Genomic DNA, 18,703 nt, shown 5'->3' with positions numbered 1-18,703 from the left:
ATTATTTGGCCACAAATAGAAATGAACTGATACATGCTACAGAATGGATGAACGACAAAAACTACGCAAATGAAAGAAGCCAAACATAAAAGACCACATATGATTCCATTTATATGAAATATCCAGACTATGCAAATCCATAGATAGAGAAAGATTAGTGGTTTGGAGTGGTAAGAGATTGGTGATGGTTAATGAATACAGGGTTACAAAAATCTTCTGGTATTTGATAATGATGAATGATGCACAAGTCAGTGAATATACTGAAAAATTACTGAATTTTCACTTAAAAGAGTGAACTTTATACTATGTGAATTACAACTCAATAAAACTGTTATTTGAAAAAGGAAAAAAACTTAAAAAAATAAAATAAAATAATAATTGTGATTGACTAAACCTGACTTATTTAACAGTCCTATTAAAAAAATGGAATCATCACATATTCTAAATAATAATTGTTTCACACATCTCATATTTTAAGTTTATTATTTATTGATATCAATAATATCAATAATGAACATTTATTAAGTTTTGAGCATTGTGCTTAACATGTGTAATTCTCTCAAAACTCATAAAATAGGCACTGAACTCATCTTCATTTTAGAGGTAAGAAATTTAATGCTTACAGAGACAGTCAATTGCCAAAATCACAGAGCTAGCAACTTAATTGGAAAATTGATGTCTAGAGTTCTCACTTTTAACCATCTTCCTGGCAAAAATGCTTGAAACTGCTGGGACATTTCTCCTCCTTTGTCATCAACATCATCTAACATATACAAAATATTAATGATCATTTTCTTGAAATCTTAATGTTTTAGTTTGATGTAAGCTTTCCCTCAGAGGGTTTTTTTTTTTTTTTAATGTATAAATAGACACTTCACATTTTCAAGAAAGAAGGGATAGCAATTCATATCTGGGAGATAGCTATGAAGGCCTTTGTCTTCAATGAGGGAAGATCATGGTGATTCACAATCAGTGGACATTATTTGCTGCTAAATTATGGTGGAATTCCTATGGCATCACATATTATATTCACATTAGAGTCAAATGAGCTCATCATGATTAATGTAACTACAGTGAATGCCAAAGAAATTAATAGTGATTATCTGCTCATTGTAAAGGGTGGCTGATAATTAGTGCTATTACACAAAAAGGTATATTTTAAGCAGTCATCACCATGCATTCATTTAGTGCCACTACAATTCTGATCAGAATGAGTTCATTTGACAATCTTGCAGCCCAAACTCAGAAGCTCTCCAAGAGGCAATGACCTCAGATTTGAATAAAGAACAATTCCATCAAGTTTTTGGAATTTTATTAAAATATACAAAACACAATTTTCTTTTCTGAATATATCACTTTGTGATGTATGACTGCAAATGATATACATACTTTGGTCTTTTTTTTTAATGCAAGACATTAATACAGCTACGAGGCCACATTCACACATTAAGACTTATGAGCTCAACACACACTCTAAACACTAAGATAATCAAGTGTTTCATTACTAATTGTGTTATGTATTCATTCATAGTTCTGTGTCATCTTAAACATCAGTATCTGCTTTAAGGATGATAAAATGTGAGGAGAAATGAGCATTCATTTATAACTCTGGGTACTTTTTAAACAGTGTAGGGAGATGGGTTTGTAATGTTAGGAAGAAGTACTCTCTCTTTTTCCTTTTTTTGATCAAGATTATAAATTGAATATTTGATTTACTTCTTTGATCCAGTGACCCTTTGGACAGACTAAGGTGATGGCTTTATCAAGGAACAAAAATGTCTCTTATGTAAAGTGATTGTCATCATTCCCTCAGAAGTAACAACTTAAAAAGATCATAAGTATGGCCATCATCTTTTTTTTTTCAATTCAGTGATTTCTTTCTTTAAAATTGTGTTAAAGAATACATAAAATGAAATCGATACCATTAACACGTTTTTAAGTGTGCACTACGGTGTTGTGAATATACACACATTGTTATACAGCAGATGTCTAGAACTAAGGTAAACTCTAATTTGACAAAAATTTTATATGTTTTTGGTTGCATAAATTATGGACTTCCCCATTAGGAATTCTGATTTTAGAGAAGCGAGCTAAACTGCAGTTTTTTAATTAATTCAGCCACCTACAAATCATAGTCAAGAAGTGAAGCATGGACATCGTTTAAAAGATAATGTCCTAAGGCTTTCAGAATTTAACAGCCATCCAAAAGTACATTTCCATGAGCCCTCTTCACAAGCGAAATTCAGCTGTTTCATTTGATTTCCTCAAATCATTATTGGCAAAGGAAACTATGCAGTGGCACCAAACAGACCTGTATTTGCTGAGTAACCTTACTCTTCAGGCATGGTGTTATGTCTGAATGTGACATGATCTTCACTACCTCAGTTTGAAAACTTCTGTCTTTTAAGTGAGAATATTCCTAAGAGAACTCTGTACTTGACTGAAATGCTCTATTTGCCCTCATTTTAAATGATGAATTTTTTGTCACTCAAGCAGTAGGAAAAAGGTTAATAGTTGTATTACTCATTTCCCTGAAAACTTCATTTGATTAGAAAAAAAGTGAAATTAAATAGCCCACAGGAAAATCAAATTTTATGTATTTATGTATGGCAACATCTGCTGCAGAACACAGAGTTAACCCTGCAAATTTTTTAGCAAATTTGGGAGGAGGGAAGAGTATAGACTTAAAAAATTAAAGAAATGTACAAATTAATTGTATTTTGAAGTTTCTGTTTGAGGGAGTTGAAGGCAGCTTATTAGAACTACATCTTATCAGTCTTACATTATTCCATTTTAAGAAATATTGCAAGCTGAAATGCAAAGTTCATAGAACAAATCCTGGCACAGACCGCTTGGAAAATATGAATGTTAAGTGTATTACTGTATAGTTGAATAAACCAGAGGTCAGCAAATACTTTGACTAAATCCAGCTCACAGCTTGTTTCTTTTTTTTTCTTCTTCTTCAAGTTTTTCTAGACCTCATGTAAAAGAGAGATAATGTAGTATTTGTCTTTCTCTATCTGACTTATTTCATTCATTTTGCCTTGAGGACAAAATGCCCTCAAGGTCCATCCATGTTGTCACAAATGATAAGATTTCATTCTTTTATATGGCTGAATTTTATATATATATATGTATATATATATATAGGCTTCCCCGGTGGCTCAGTGGTAAAGAATCTGCCTGCAATGCAGGAGACCCAGGTTTGATCCCTGGGTCAGAAAGATTCCCTGGAGGAGGGCATGGCAACCCACTCCAATATTCTTCCCTGAAGAATCCCATGGACAGAGGAGCCTGACAGTCTACAGTCTATAGGGTCGCAAAGAGTCGGACACAACTGAAGCGACTGAGCTCGCGTGCATGCATATACATATACCATATATTCTTTATCAATGAACACTTAGGTTACTTCCATGTCTTGGCTATTACAAATTATGCTTCAATGAATATAGGGGTGCATATATTTTTTCAAGATAGTAGTTTTTGTTTTTTTTGAGAAATCCCCAAAAGTGGAATGCTGGATCATATGGTGTTTCTATTTTTAATTTTATGAGCAAACTTCATAATGTTTTCCGTAGTGGCTGCACCAAGTTGCATTCTCACCAACAGTGCACAAGTATTTCCTTTTCTCCACATCCTCCCTGATACTTGTTATTTCTTTTTTGTTTGTTTTTTTTATTAATAGTCATTCTAAGAACTGTGAGGTGTTAGCTAGCTATTGTTTTGAATTTCATTTCCCTGAAGATTAGTGATCATCTTTTCATGTATTTTTGGCTACCTTTATTTCTTTGGAGATCACCTTTTCAGTTGATACTGCAGTTTCAACTGAAAAGTTGATCGTCCACCAAAATCTAGCAAAGGGATATTAGTGAATCTAAGCTATTTTTTGAAACCAGTGATCCAGATACAGGCAAGTGCAGGTAAGGAGGACCTGAGATGTGAATGTGGCTGGAGTATTAAAGGAAGAAAAGGGATACCAGCAGGGTGGGAACTTAGACAATAAGGGGAAGAATGGGGACAAAATTATGCGAGGAAATATTGTTATTTTAAGGCTCCAGACATTATTCTGAGTGATAATAAAAACCTCTGGAGGGGGTTGAAATTTATTATGCTTGTTGTTGTATGCACGTGTCATGAATTTGCTTCTTTCCCCTACTATCTTACATTTTCAGATATGCTTCATGATTCTTCCTAATTGATCTCCAGTAGGTATGACACAATACATTTGCTTTGTGTTTTCTGCTACTTACTCTTTAAGTATTTAATAAACTGTGACAAAGGTCACATTCATAGAAGATAATTTTCCTTTTTCTCCTCACTAAATGATTGCTGTCTTAATACTATCACTATCCATATCCGATGTTTTATATGTTTACACATTTAATGTTAATATGTAGTCATGGCAAATTTTAAATATTCTGACAATTTTATTTTATTTATTCACGTCTTTTTTCTATTCATATAAATATATATTTATTGCTTGTATGCATGACATGTAATATGTTATAATATCACCTCTTTGTCTTTTTCAAAAAAATGCCTTCTTAGGTTAATAAGGCCTTTTTCTAACATTTCCATGCAAAATTGTTTGCCAGGAGTATAATCAATCAATTAATTCTAATTTTTATTGAATAAATTTGACATGTAACATTGTTAAAGTTTAAGATGTGCAATATGTTACTTCAGTGTATTTATTTACTGTAATATGATTCCCATTGCTACAGTATTTATCACATTCCATTATTATAGTACAATATTATTGTATTCATTCATTATACTGTGCATTAAATATGTATGTGCATTAGATCTCTACTTGTTGCAGATTTGTAACCTTAAACACTGTCACCGTCTCCCACTCCCACACCAGTCCCTTGATAACCATCATTTTGCTCTCTGTTTTTTAAACAACTGACTTTTTGGGATTCCACAAACAAGTGAAAACACACAGTATTTGTCTTTCTCTGTCTGACTTATCTCTCTTATCATAATGTGCTTGAGGTCCATCTATATTGTTGCATCTATACTGCATCTTCCTTTTTTATTACAATAGCACAAGGAACCCTACTCAATATTTTGTAATGGCCTATATGGGGAAAGAATCTAAAAAATGAATAGATATATGTATATGTATAACTGATTTACTTTTCTGTACCCCTGAAACTAACACAACATTGTAAGTCAACTATACTCTGATAAAAATTAAAAATAAAAAAACACAGGCAATAAGTGCTGGCATAGTTGTGAAAAGGGAATCTTTTTACATTGTTAGTGGAAATATAAACTTGTTCAACCACTGGGGAAAACAATATAAAAATTACTCAAAAAATTGAAAATAGGTTTATGAATTCAGCAATTCCTCTTCTGTATATATACCCAAAGGGAGTGAAAGCTAGAATTTAATGAGATATCTGAACTTCAATGCAATTTTTATTACAACTTTACTCACAATAGCCAAGGTATGGAAACAACTCAAATGTCCATCAACAGATGAGTGGATAAAAATAGATGTGGTACATATATACATTTTCTTTATTGGTAAATTTATTTTTGTGAAAGTCTATAGTACACAATATTTGAAAATAAATTCTGGCAGCCATTAGGATTTAGAAATCTATATGAATATCAAAGACAACTTTTCATTGAGAAAGAATATTGCTTTCATTAAGAAAATTGCATTTTAACTTAGAATGGATGGATGAAAGGAAACAAAACAAGAGTTCCCATCTTCCCTAAGTGACCATGTAATTGTAGTGTGTGATCAAGTGAAAATGTAGTCATTTTGACACAGAAATTTTATACTGTGATAAGACAGATTGCTTATTGAAATATTTTATGTGTCTTATGTTATTTCCCTGTTATTCTCATGATGATTTCTTCAATTATATTTGGTTCAAAAGCTTAGAACCCTTTGTAAACACATATTCTGTTTTATAGAATTTTCAGTTCTATTGTGAATTAATTATGCCTATATATTTCTGCTTTATATCTTACAAAGCATTTTAATATTTTAATTCTAATTGCTCTAGTCCTCATTTTTTCTCAGTCTGATTTGTTGATCAAAATAAAAATCAATGAACTATTGTTTCAAACCTGTGGCAAAAGTGTGTTGTGTCTAGACACAAGGCATAGTGAATATTATCAGACCTATCTTATGATTCTTTTATGTATTTTCAGGTTTCCTAGCTCAGCTTATGTTAAATAAATTGGACATGGTTATCTTAATATTCAAATGAATATTTTAAAGCAATTTAAATATCAATGATAAAATTTTAAACGTTTCTAGTGAAATTGGATGTTAATCAGTACCAAGCAAAATAAGGTTTCCATCTTGCATGTTCATTAAGTTGGAGGCAACAATAACATTGACCTCACTGGGTTTCTGTTAGGATTAAATTTAATTCATCTTATTAAATGCATAGACTCAGGCAAGCAAATTGCAGATATTCAGTGGCATGCATTGTGATGAGAAAGAGGAGGAGGAGGATGGTGGAATGCATGACAAGAGAAGATTAGAATTCTTCTAAGTAGAAACAGAGTTTTCTGTTATGACTGTTGCTTGTAGTTAGTTTTTAAACAACTTTTCTATGAATTTACAATTATTTCATCTGCATCCTCAGGGTGTTTCTGATAATTTTGTAGGGAGCTGCCAAAACTTAGTTATTGTTCTGTTAATCATTGCTAATAAGAACAGAGAATTTTTCTAGTTGTCCCATGAAAATTATACTAATTAGAAATGTCTGAATTTTTGCATCTCCTTGGAGATTAATTTATTCATCATAATCAGTTAATCACTTTTCTTTACATAATTAGACAGCTTCTGGGGAAGAAGAAGACTCTTTACTTTTCTTAGAATGAAGAAGGCTATTTTAGCTGACACTAGTGAAACCTAGAAGTCAGCTCAAGACCTTCTTAACATGTAGCATCCATAATTGCATACTGATTAGTGCTGGTACCATTGTTGTCCCAAGTAAGAGAAGCCTCCAGGAAATGTTTAGGAAATTGACTCTGAAAAAGTACAGTGGAGTTGTTGATGGGCAGTATTTTTTATTTTATGAATTATTCAGTAACTGACAGTAGTAGAGATTCACTTTATAAATAGGATCAGTCTCTACTATTTTCCTCAGTCAGCCTAACAATCTAGATCCCTCCAAATTATCCCTGAATAAGACACCATTACTACTGTATTATTCTGCTTCTTCAATAGAAAAGGAAGAGGAAAAGGGAGTCATATATTTTAAAGGTGAAAAAAAATTAATCGTTCGGGCAATATCAAGTCAAAGAATAAGTATGCACAGGAAGAAGTCAACTGATATTAGCAAATGATCATTATTTTAATAAGATAGTCATTATGTGCATGTTGGAACATTCTCATTTATTTAATCTTAAATTTCTTGTTTCAAATTAACCAAAACAATATAAAAATATTTCTCTCCCAAAATTTCATTAAAAAGTCAGTAAAATATGCATTTCAGGGGGGAAAAAAAAACCAATTCAACTCAAAAATTTGTACTGAAGGTAGAAAGGACAAGTATTCAAAAGTATGGTAAAATTTGGGTATACCTAAATATGCATCTATTAAAATAGTTGATAATTCTGGCTAATGTAGGGTATGAAAGCAGTGTGCCACTAAAAAATTGGAAGTTCATAACATGTAAGTTTGGCAAAAAGGAAGTGCTAACAGTTTTAAAGAATTTCAGCTCATTTTATTAGTATTGGAGAAGTGCAGAATCACACAAAATAATTGAATTGATTGCAAATATTTTAATTATCGTACTCATACCTATATACAATTATAATATTTCCCATGAATTTAAAACAAGTACAATATTAATAAAAATATTATTAGCAAAAATGGCATACTAGGCATTTGTATTCACTAGTAAAATTTGCACATAAATTGAATTTTAAAATCTAAAAACAACTACTTTCTTTGAAAATATTTATTCTTATATGTGTGTGCTAAGTCACTTCAGTCATGTCCAACTCTGTGACCCCATGGACTGTAGCTCATCCAGCTCCTCTGTCCATGGGATTCTCCAGGCAAGGGTACTGGAGACGGTGGCCATGCCCTTCTCCAGTGGATCTTCCTAACCCAGGGATGGAATCTGCATCTGTCTCCTGCATTCACAGGTGGGTTCTTTACCACTAGTGCCACCTAACAAATCTGTAGAGATAGCGTGTGCACTTCTGTTCCTTTACATTTATAACTGTATGGGTAGTCATTCTTTGTTGTCTCCTGGGGATTAGTTCCAGAACCTACTTTGGATACCGAACTCCATGGGTCCTCAAGTCCCATAGTCAACCCTCTGTATTTGTGGTTCCATATCAGCAGATTCAGCCAACTGTGGATTGTGTAGCACTTTAATTACTACTGAAAAAATGATCTGCTTATAAGTTGACCTGCACAGTTCAAACCCACATTGATCAAGGGTCAGCTGTCCTTTCCCTGTTTCTTAAGGAAGCTTTAGATCTTTAAAATATATTTCTTTCTATTTTGGAAGATTAGTTATTTAAACTATATTTAGCAATTATAATTTCAAAAGAGTCACAAAATATGCAATATTATTCTCTCTTAAGGCAATGAGGAGGACATATAGACTGGAATATAATGACTTCTTTAAAATTCAATAACTGATCATCAGATTTTTCGATGATCATTTATCACCCAGTTAAGTAACAGTAAACAAGAGTCCTGTAAAAGCCACAATATAAAATTTATTCTAACACAATTTAAAAATATCAATATATTAAATACACTTTGTACATTTATTGTATAGATTGATCTGCATAAAGCATAACTCTAACAAGGATTACTTTGAAAACTACTCAGATGATGGCACCAAGTTTTGTCAATGACAAAAGAAATTTCAGTTGTACTGTGTGTGTAAAATTTTCATGAAAAGTTGAATACTTTTCAGATGTGTAAGTCTACACATCTAAGCTAGTGGAGGTGATGGAATTCCAGTTGAGCTATTTCAAATCCTAAAAGATGATGCTGTGAAAGTGCTGCACTCAATATGTCAGCAAATTTGGAAAACTCAGCAGTGGCCAGTAGACTCGAAAAGGGCAGTTTTCATTCCAATCCCAAAGAAAGGAAATGCCAAAGATAGCTCAAACTACCACACAATTGCACTCATCTCCCACACTAGTAAAGTAATGCTCAAAATTCTCCAAGCCAGGCTTCGGCAATACGTGACCCTGACCTTCCAAATGTTCAAGTTGGTTTTAGAAAAGGCAGAGGAACCAGAGATCAAATTGCCAACATCTGCTGGATCATCGAAAAAGCAAGAGAGTTCCAAAAAAACATCTATTTCTGCTTTATTGACTATGCCAAAGCCTTTGACTGTGTGGATCACAATAAACTGTGGAAAATTCTGAAAGAGATGGGCATACCAGACCACCTGACCTGCCTCTTGAAAAACCTGTATGCAGGTCAGAAAGCAACAGTTAGAACTGGACATGGAACAACAGACTGGTTCCAAATAGGAAAAGGAGTAGGTGAAGGCTGTATGCTGTCACCCTGCTTATTTAACTTATATGCAGAGTACATCATGAGAAACGCTGGGTTGGAAGAAGCACAAGATGGAATCAAGATTGCCGGGAGAAATATCAATAACCTCAGATATGCAGATGACGCCACCCTTATGGCAGAAAGTGAAGAGGAACTAAAGAACCTCTTGATGAAGGTGAAAGAGGAGAGTGAAAAAGTTTGCTTGGAGCTCAACATTCAGAAAACTAAGATCATGGCATCTGGTCCCATCACTTTATGGCAGATAGATGGAGAAATAGTGAGAGACTTTATTTTGGGGGGCCCTAAAATCACTGCAGATGGTGATTGCAGCCATGAAATTAAAAGATGCTTGCTGCTTGGAAGGAAAGTTATGACCATATCTAATTCTTTGAAACCCCATGGACAGCAGGAGCCAGGCTTCCCTGTCTATCACCAACTCCTAGAACTTACTCAAACTCATGTCCATTGAGTTGGTGATGCCATCCAACCATCTCATCTTCTGTCATCCCCTTCTCCCTCCGCCTTCAAGTTTTCCTAGCATCAGGGTCATTTTTAATGAGTCAGTTATTCACATCAGATGGCCAAAGTATTGGAGTTTCAGCTTCAGCATCAGTCCTTCCGAAGAATTTTCAGGACTGATTTCCATTAGGATTGACTAGTTTGATCTCCTTGCAGTCCAAAGGACTCTCAAGAGTCTTCTCCAACACCACAGTTCAAAAACATCAATTCTGTGCTCAGCTTTCGTTATAGTCCAAGTCTCACATCCATACATGACTACTGGAAAAACTATAGTTTTGACTAGATGGACCTTTGTTGGCAAAGTAATGTCTCTGCTTTTTAATATGCTGTCTAGGTTGGTCATAGCTTTTCTTCCAAGGAGCATGTGTCTTTTAATTTCATGGAATTAATTTTCACCATCGGCAGTGATTTTGGAGCTCCTCCCCAAAATAAACTCTCTCACTGTTTCCACTGTTTCCCCATCTATTTGCCATGAAGTGATGGGATCAGATGCCATGACCTTAGTTTTCTGAATGTTGAGGTTTAAGCCAACTTTTTCACTCTCCTCTTTCATTTTCATCAAGAGGCTTTTGAGTTCTTCTGCACTTTCTTCTTCGCTTTCTGCTGTAAGGGTAATGTCATCTGCAGATGGTGGAATAGAAGGATGTGCGCACATCTTCTCCTGCAAGAACTCTAAAATTACAACTCCCTGCTGAACAACTGTTGACAATAGATTGTTGGATCCCTCCAAAAATGATACCCCATGTCCAAGGGCAAAGGAGAAGCCTCAGCAAGACGGCAGGAGGGGCAAAATCGTGTTTAGAATCAAACCCCACACCCTCCAGAGATGCTCAGAGGGCACAACCAAAACTTTGTGTGCACCAGGAAATCCTTCAGACTGAGCCAAAACTGCCTTTGAGTGTTAGAGTGCCTCCTGCAGAGGTACAGGTCAGCAGTGGTCTGCTGCAGAGGCAGAGACTCTGAGTGCAGCAGACCTGGGTATGGCATAAGCCCTCTTGGAAGAGGTTGCCATTAACCCCACCATAGAGCCACCAGATCTTACACAGAACTTGGGAAACAGACGCTTGGAGGGCACAAACAAAACTTTGTGTGTACCAGGACTCAGGAGAAAGGAGCAGTGACCCCATAAAAGACAGACCCAGACTTTCCTGTGAGTGTCCAGAAGCCTCTGGCGGAGTCATGGGTTGGTGGTAGCCTGCTGAGGATCGGGGGCACTGAGTGTGGCAGTGCATGCACAGGACCTTATGAAGGAGGTGGCCATTGTCTTCATTACAACAGGGAGGGAACACAGCCCTGTCCATCAACAGAAAATTGGATTAAAGATTTACTGAGCATGGCCCTGCACATAAGAGCAAGACCCAGTTTCCTCCACAGTCAGTTCCTCCCATCAGGAAACTATCATAAGCCTCTTATCCTTATCCAACAGAATGAAAACCACAATCACAGAAAACTAATCAAACTGATCACATGGATCACAGCCTTGTCTAACTCAGTGAAACTATAAGTCATGTCATGTAGGGTCACCCAAGACAGACAGGTCATGGTTGAGATTTCTGACAAAATGCGGTCCACTGGAGAAGAAAATGGCTAACCACTTCAGTATTGTTGCCTTGAGAACACCATGAACAGTATGAAAAGGCAAAAAGATAGGACACTGAAAGATGAACTCCCCAGGTCGGTAGGTGCCCAATATGCGACTGGAGATCAGTGGAGAAATAACTCTAGAAAGAATGAAGCGACGGAGCCAAAGTAAAAACAACACCCAGTAGTGGATGTGACTGGTGATGGAAGTAAAGCCCGATGCTATAAAGAATACTGCATAAGAACCTGGAATGTTAGGTCCATGAATCAAGGCAAATTGGAAGTGGTCAAACAGGAGATGGCAAGAATAAACATTGAAATTTTATGAATCAGTGAACTAAAATGGACTGGAATGGGCGAATTTAACTCAGATGGCCAATATATCTATTGCTGTGGGCAAGAATCCCTTAGAAGAAATGGAATAGCCATCATAGTCAACAAAGGAGTTCAAAATGCAGTACTTGGATGCAGTCTCAAAAAGGACAGAATGATCTCTGTTCATTTCCAAGGCAAACCATTCAATATCACAGTAATCCAAGTCTATGACCTGACCAGTAATGCTGAAGAAGCTGAAGCTGAATGGTTCTATGAAGACCTATAAGACCTTCCAGAACTAACACCCTAAAAAGATGTCCTTTTTTTAAATAGGGGACTGGGATGCAAAAGTAGGAAGTCAAGAGATACCTGGAGTAATAGGTAAATTTGCCATTAGAGTACAAAATGAAGCAGGGCAAAGACTAACAGAGTTTTGCCAAGAGAATGCACTAGTCATAGCAACACCCTCTTCCAATCACACAAGAGAAGACTCTACACATGGACATCACCAGATGATCAACACTGAAATCAGATCGATAATATTCTTTGCAGCCAAATATGGAGAAGCTCTTTATGTTCAGCAAAAACAAGACTGGGAGTTGACTGTGGCTCAGATCATGAACGCCTTATTGCAAAATTCAGACTTAAATTGAAGAAAGTAGGGAAAACTACTAGACCATTCAGGTATGACCTAAATCAAATCCTTTACAATTATACAGTGGAAATGATAAATAGATTCAAGGGATTAGATCTAATAGAATGCTTGAATAATTATGGACAGAAATTCTTGACATTGTACAGGAGGCAGTGATCAAGACCATCCCCAAGAAAAAGATGCAAAAAGGCAGAATGGTTGTCTGAGGAGGCCTTACAAATAGCTGAGAAAAGAAGAGAAGCTAAAGGCAAAGGAGAAAAGGAAAGATATACCCATGTGAACGCAGAGTTGCAAAGAATAGCAAGGAGAGGTAAGAAAGCCTTCCTCAGTGATCAATGCAAAGAAATAGAGAAAAACTCACAGGATAGATGACAATTTTTTCCACCGTGATATATTAGTAACAAACTAACTGCACCTCCTATCTTCATTCTTGCCTTTGTTTTTCCCTAGAATCCATTCTTTCATACAACCACAGAGATATTGCTAAAACACAACTTGTCTAAAGAAATTCCTTTACTCTTTCGCTATCACACTTAGAAAAAATTCCTGAATATATCATTTTTTATTATAGCCTTAATTTGCCAAGTATTAAATTGAACAGGAATGGCTATAAAAAGAGTCAGTTCTTAGATATCTTTCTTCATAATATGTTGTTCAACTAACAGATAATATAAATAATTATGATGCCCATAATAAATGACATTTACTTGTACTAAGCTCAGTACTTTATATGTACTTTATTTGGTCTTCACAATAACTCTGACTTTATTGAGATTTTATAGATCAGGGAACCAAATTGTACCATGTTTAATTAAGGGTCAGATCTGGGAAAAGAAATCAAATTTGTCTGACTCCAAGACCTCTATTCAACCACCAGCTTATGTTGCCTGCTAAAAGTAATAGGAGAGGGAAACGAGTTAAAGAAAAAATAATAAAAGTCTGAGAATAATTCCTAGCTTCAAGTCAAAAGAAAGCCTGGTTCTACCAAAAATATAAATGTGAGACTAAGTTGAAAGTCAAAATCAAATGAGAAAACAGGAAACTACGAATAATAGCAAGAAACAGGTATTACTTTAGAGGATTTTTAGCCTCCAATTATACCCTGGTAAGTGTGGGCATCTACTACTCTTATTCCAGGCATTGTTATCAATCTGGTTAATGCCTCTCAAGAGTCTCTCTCTGAGAGAAACTAACAGTAATATTAACCAGATGCTAAAGACAGATATCACACTCAATGGATGCTACCCATGAAAGAAATACAGAGTACCTATGTAAGATGCATGGGGTCAGTTCAGTTCAGTTCAGTCACTCAGTTGTGTCTGACTGTTTGCGACCCCATGGGCTGCAGCATGCCAGGCTTCCCTGTCCTTCAACTTCCGGAGCCTGCTCAAACTTATGTCCATTGAGTCGGTGATGACATCCAACCATCTCATCCTCTGTCATCCCCTTCTCCTCTTGGAGAAAACGCTGGCTGAAAATATTCTCATTCTGCCATTTACAGTCTAATGCAAATGACTCCTTCTTCTGATGAACTTTCTTGTTCAGAAGAAAAATTAACCCCCCTCCCAAACTAATACACTGAGAATAAGGAACTTTCACTGAGTCCCCAATTAATCTATGGTAGATTTGGATGGAGTTCAGTCAGAGTGCATATGTGCATGCTATCACGCAATCTTGTCCGACTCTTTGCAACCCCATTGGACTGTAGCTTGCCAGGAATTTTCCAGGCAAGAATACTGGAGTGGGTCCGTCAGCGTATGACTCATTACAATTTAGTTTTTTTTCATTTTCTGAGATGGGCATTTCTTATTTGTGTCCTCAATAGACAGACATTCCCTCTTCTGGTAACTGAATCTACAGTTTGAGAGTGGAATGTGAGGAGAATGAAACTTGGTCTTCACTTCAACTCAAGGTCTGGTGGTATTATACCTCCAGACAAGTTCCAGGATAAAAAGATGTCAGCAGATTGCATTAGAAAGGCCTAAAGTGAATCTCAAGTTTTGTCAGGAGTACAGGGGACAGTTGCAACACTCTTCCACCAGAAATGAACTTATAAGTATGTAGTCCCTCAAGCTGCTGATTGCCATCATGGAGCTTGAAGGAGGCAAAGGAAGTAGAACCAAAAAGTAGAAGAATTTGGCCTCTGGATGCCATTTCAAAACTTGTCTCCAAATGCTCTGAAGCCTCATCTCTCAAAGACTATTCAAGCTACATATGTCAGTAAATTCTCTTCCTTTGCTTGTTATTGTTGTTGTTCAGTTGCCAAGCCATGTCTGACTCTTTACAACCCCATGGACTGCAGCAGGGCAGCATTCCTTGTCCCTCACCATCTTCCAGAGTGTGCTCAATTCATTCATTGAATCGGTGATGCCATCCAACCATCTCAACCTCTGTTGCCCTCTTTTCCTTCTGCCTTTAATCTTTCCCAGAATCGGGGTCTTTTCCTTTGCTTTTACATCAGTTTAAGTGAGGCTTCATGCAACTTGCAATGTAAAGCATTCTCAAGGAATGTTAACATTTCCAATTAGTGTTTTAACTGCTTTTCAGACACTTTTTTTTTTTAAACCAGTGAATGATTTTCTAAAGATTTCTGCTTTGTTATTCACTCGTTCATCCATTCATTCGTTTGTTTGCTAGTTCATCTTCATCATATCTGTTTTGCACCTATTATTACCCTGGCACTGTTCTAAGCACGGAGTTGGTTTAGTTGCTTCAGTCTTGTTGGACTCTTTGTGATCCCATGGACTGTGGCCCGCCCGCCAGGATCCTCTGTCTATGTGATTTTCCAGACAAGAATACTGGAGTGGGTTGTCATTTTCTTCTCTAGGGCATTTTCCTGACCCAGGAATTGAACCTGGGTCTCCTGCATTGCAGGAAGATTCTTTACCATCTGAGCTACAGGGCACTGGGGAGGTTGCAGTAATGCCTGGGCCATCATTTATGTGAAGCATATGATCTTGGAGAGTGAGGGAAATGTGTATTTTTCACTGTAAAAATATAAGTAGGTTCTGGAAAAAATCATTTAAGGAAAACAGAATAAAGAAAACCAGGGATAAGATGGCATTAATATGAACATTAAGGATCAGATATGCTTTCGGTTTGTAAAGTTGTGAGGAAAGGTGCTTCAGGCAGAGAAAACAGTATTAAAAAAGTCATGTATCAGGAAAAATGGAGTTTGTTGGAGAAAAACACATCATTTCACTATGGCTGCCCACAATGACTGGAATTTTGTGTCAGTTTAAGAAATCTGTATTATAGCACATCCAGAAAAAGACAAAAGGTTTATTCCACACACACGCACACGCACACACACACACACACACACACCCCGCCCTTGGGCAGTTGACCAAGAGCAAGACTTTAAGTTAAAAAAAAAAACAAACAACTGCCTACTGCTTAAAAAAGTCTCTTGTCTTGGAAACATTTCTGCAATGTGGGCAGATTATCATTCCTTCTTCCCCAAAACAGCAAATTTTGAAAGTGAGAATCTGACTTTGAGCTTTCACAATAGTGGTTGCCTGACTTCTCTGCCAAGTAATTTGCTTTATACATTCTGAAATCTATCTCTTCACTCAGTTCATAAGGAATGACATGAAATAAGTGCAACATAATCACTATGGCCATTAGGAGCTTTAGGCAGTTTGGAAGTTATTTTAGGTTAACCCCACAGGAAACAGTCTTGTATATGCCTTTACACAAGCTCTCAATTTGGATAGTATTGTTGCCATCTTTCTTACTTATCAGTCACATGAAAAATGTAACGTGTCTGGTATCCAGGATGCTACTTTACTAAGGAAAATTCTTTGTAATGGAGACATTAAAGGTATGTTCAGGGGGTCAGCAAGCCTTGTGGTTGGTGGTCTGAATTGTCTAAAACTCACAGAAGCAATCTTAAATACCTCATGTGACTTTTGCTTGAATACAAGTGGTAAATTGCTGTCTAATATAATCCGACTCCAAGACTTTGGCCACCTGATGTGAAGAACTGACTCATTGGAAAAGATTCTGATGCTGGAAAGGATTGAAGGCAGGAGGAGAAGGGGATGACAGAGGATGAGATATTTGGATGGCATCACTGACTCGATGGAGATGAGTTTGAGTTAGCTCCGGGAGTTGGTGATGGACAGGGAAGCCTGGCGTGCTGCAGTCCATGGGGTCACAAAGAGTCAGACACAACTGAGGGACTGAAATAAATTGAACTGATAATCGTCATAGTCATGCACAACTGTTGAAAATCAAATTTATAATAATTAAAATGAAAAATTCACCTCCTTAGCCACATTACTCACATTTCAGATGTTTCATAATGTGTTTTGCTAGAAACTCAAGATTAGAAGCACAGACAATGTTCTCACCATTGCAGAAAGTTTTATTTGATAAGGTTCTTTATAACATCCCACAAGTGCTTTCAGTTAGTACTTCGGTAACATGGAAGTCACCATCCACTGAGAGTTGCCTGCATTTGGGGGATGCTCTTTTCAGAAGGAAAATATGTCTCATACACGCTTAATACCTTCTAGTCCTGATTAGGTTCCTTACAGACATATAAACTTAAACCTTTATAAACCATATAAACTGAAAACTTTCAGTTTTCAGTACTTTATGAGACAAAATTGAAAGTCTGTAAGAAAATACTTTAGATGTTGAGAATCTTATATTTCTATAATTCAAGCTCCTTTAGAAACCAAATGCAAGGAAAGGAAGCATAAATAAACAATTTCTGGCAATTCCAGCATCAAAATATAATAGAAATTTAGTAATAATTATCATTGTTTTGGGCTTTTTAGGTGGCTCAGTGATAAAGAATATGCTTGTCAATGCAGGATACGCAGGAGATGTGGGTTTGATCCCTGGGTCTGGAAGATTCCCTGGAGAAGGACATAGCAACCCATTTCAGTATTCATACCTGGATAACCCCATGGACAGAGGAGCCTGGCAGGCTACAGTCTATGGGGTCACAAAAGAGTCGGACACGACTGAGCATGCAACACTCAGTCTCGTCATTGTTTTAACACAATAAATTCCACATAATTGACAACAAATGTCTTCAAACATAGGCCTTTTAAAAACGATTGATTATAAATGTAAAAATAATAGACTATTAAACTGAAACATGATTATGGTTGTTTGTTAAACAAATTTAAAACATTGATAAGCCAGCACATATTTCCCTATAAGTGGCTAGGATAATGATCAATATATAATGTACACTCAACAAATGTTGACTGAATTGAATTAACCTGGTAATAAAGTAATATAAATGGTTGACTGACTACCACTTTGCCTGCATTTAGCATGCTTAGCAATCAAGACAGAGTTTAAACTCAAATTCATATTTCAACTGCATTTAGAGGTGTTCATTAACCTCAAATTGTAAAGGAGTTGTAGAAGTACATTAAAGCATGCATTGTAAGATAGTGACTTCAACAACCAGATTGAAAAAGAATAATGTGACTTAAGTATCTCACTACAATAAATTGCTATACGCACCATGATTTCTATGCCTGATTTGCACAATACTTTCACTTGACTCAAAAATGAACTTTGAAAATATCTGAATATTTCATAAGCAGCTTTACCCTTGGATTTATTTGAAATTTTCAAAAACTAAGATAAAATGCCACAGTGCCTTTCAAGATACACTGTTTGGAAACTACTCTGTGTCCTGTGGGAAAAAAAAATAATGATAAATTTTAAACTATTACACTAGGTAAATTTTTATTTGATTGATTGGATTTTGACTCATTTATCTAGATTTTTTTTCAGAAAGAAAATTGCTGAAGAAAAATATGTAATTTACAGCTTTATCAAAATATTATACTTTATACAAGTTAGCTAATAAATATGATGTTTATAGCTATTTTGCTCTATAGTTTTTCTGTGGAAAAACTTAAAATTTAAAACTTTTAAATTTTAAAAGTTTAATACAACTATTTAAACCATAAGATGATAAGATCTTTCATTGTTTTTAAATGTGTAAATTTTTATCTAAAACCAAATACTCCACTGGACAATAAGTTCTTTATAAGAAGATGATGCTATAAGCTTCTGACTAGTAGAGTGTAAGATATTCAGTAAACACTTTCTGATTTAATGTGAGTTAAACTTTAGAAAACATAATT

This window comes from Giraffa tippelskirchi, chromosome 5, assembly GCF_054371585.1.
Source record: "Giraffa tippelskirchi isolate mGirTip1 chromosome 5, T2T-mGirTip1v1.2.pri, whole genome shotgun sequence".
Lineage (NCBI taxonomy): Eukaryota > Metazoa > Chordata > Mammalia > Artiodactyla > Giraffidae > Giraffa > Giraffa tippelskirchi.
Note: the sequence above shows the minus strand (reverse complement) of the source record.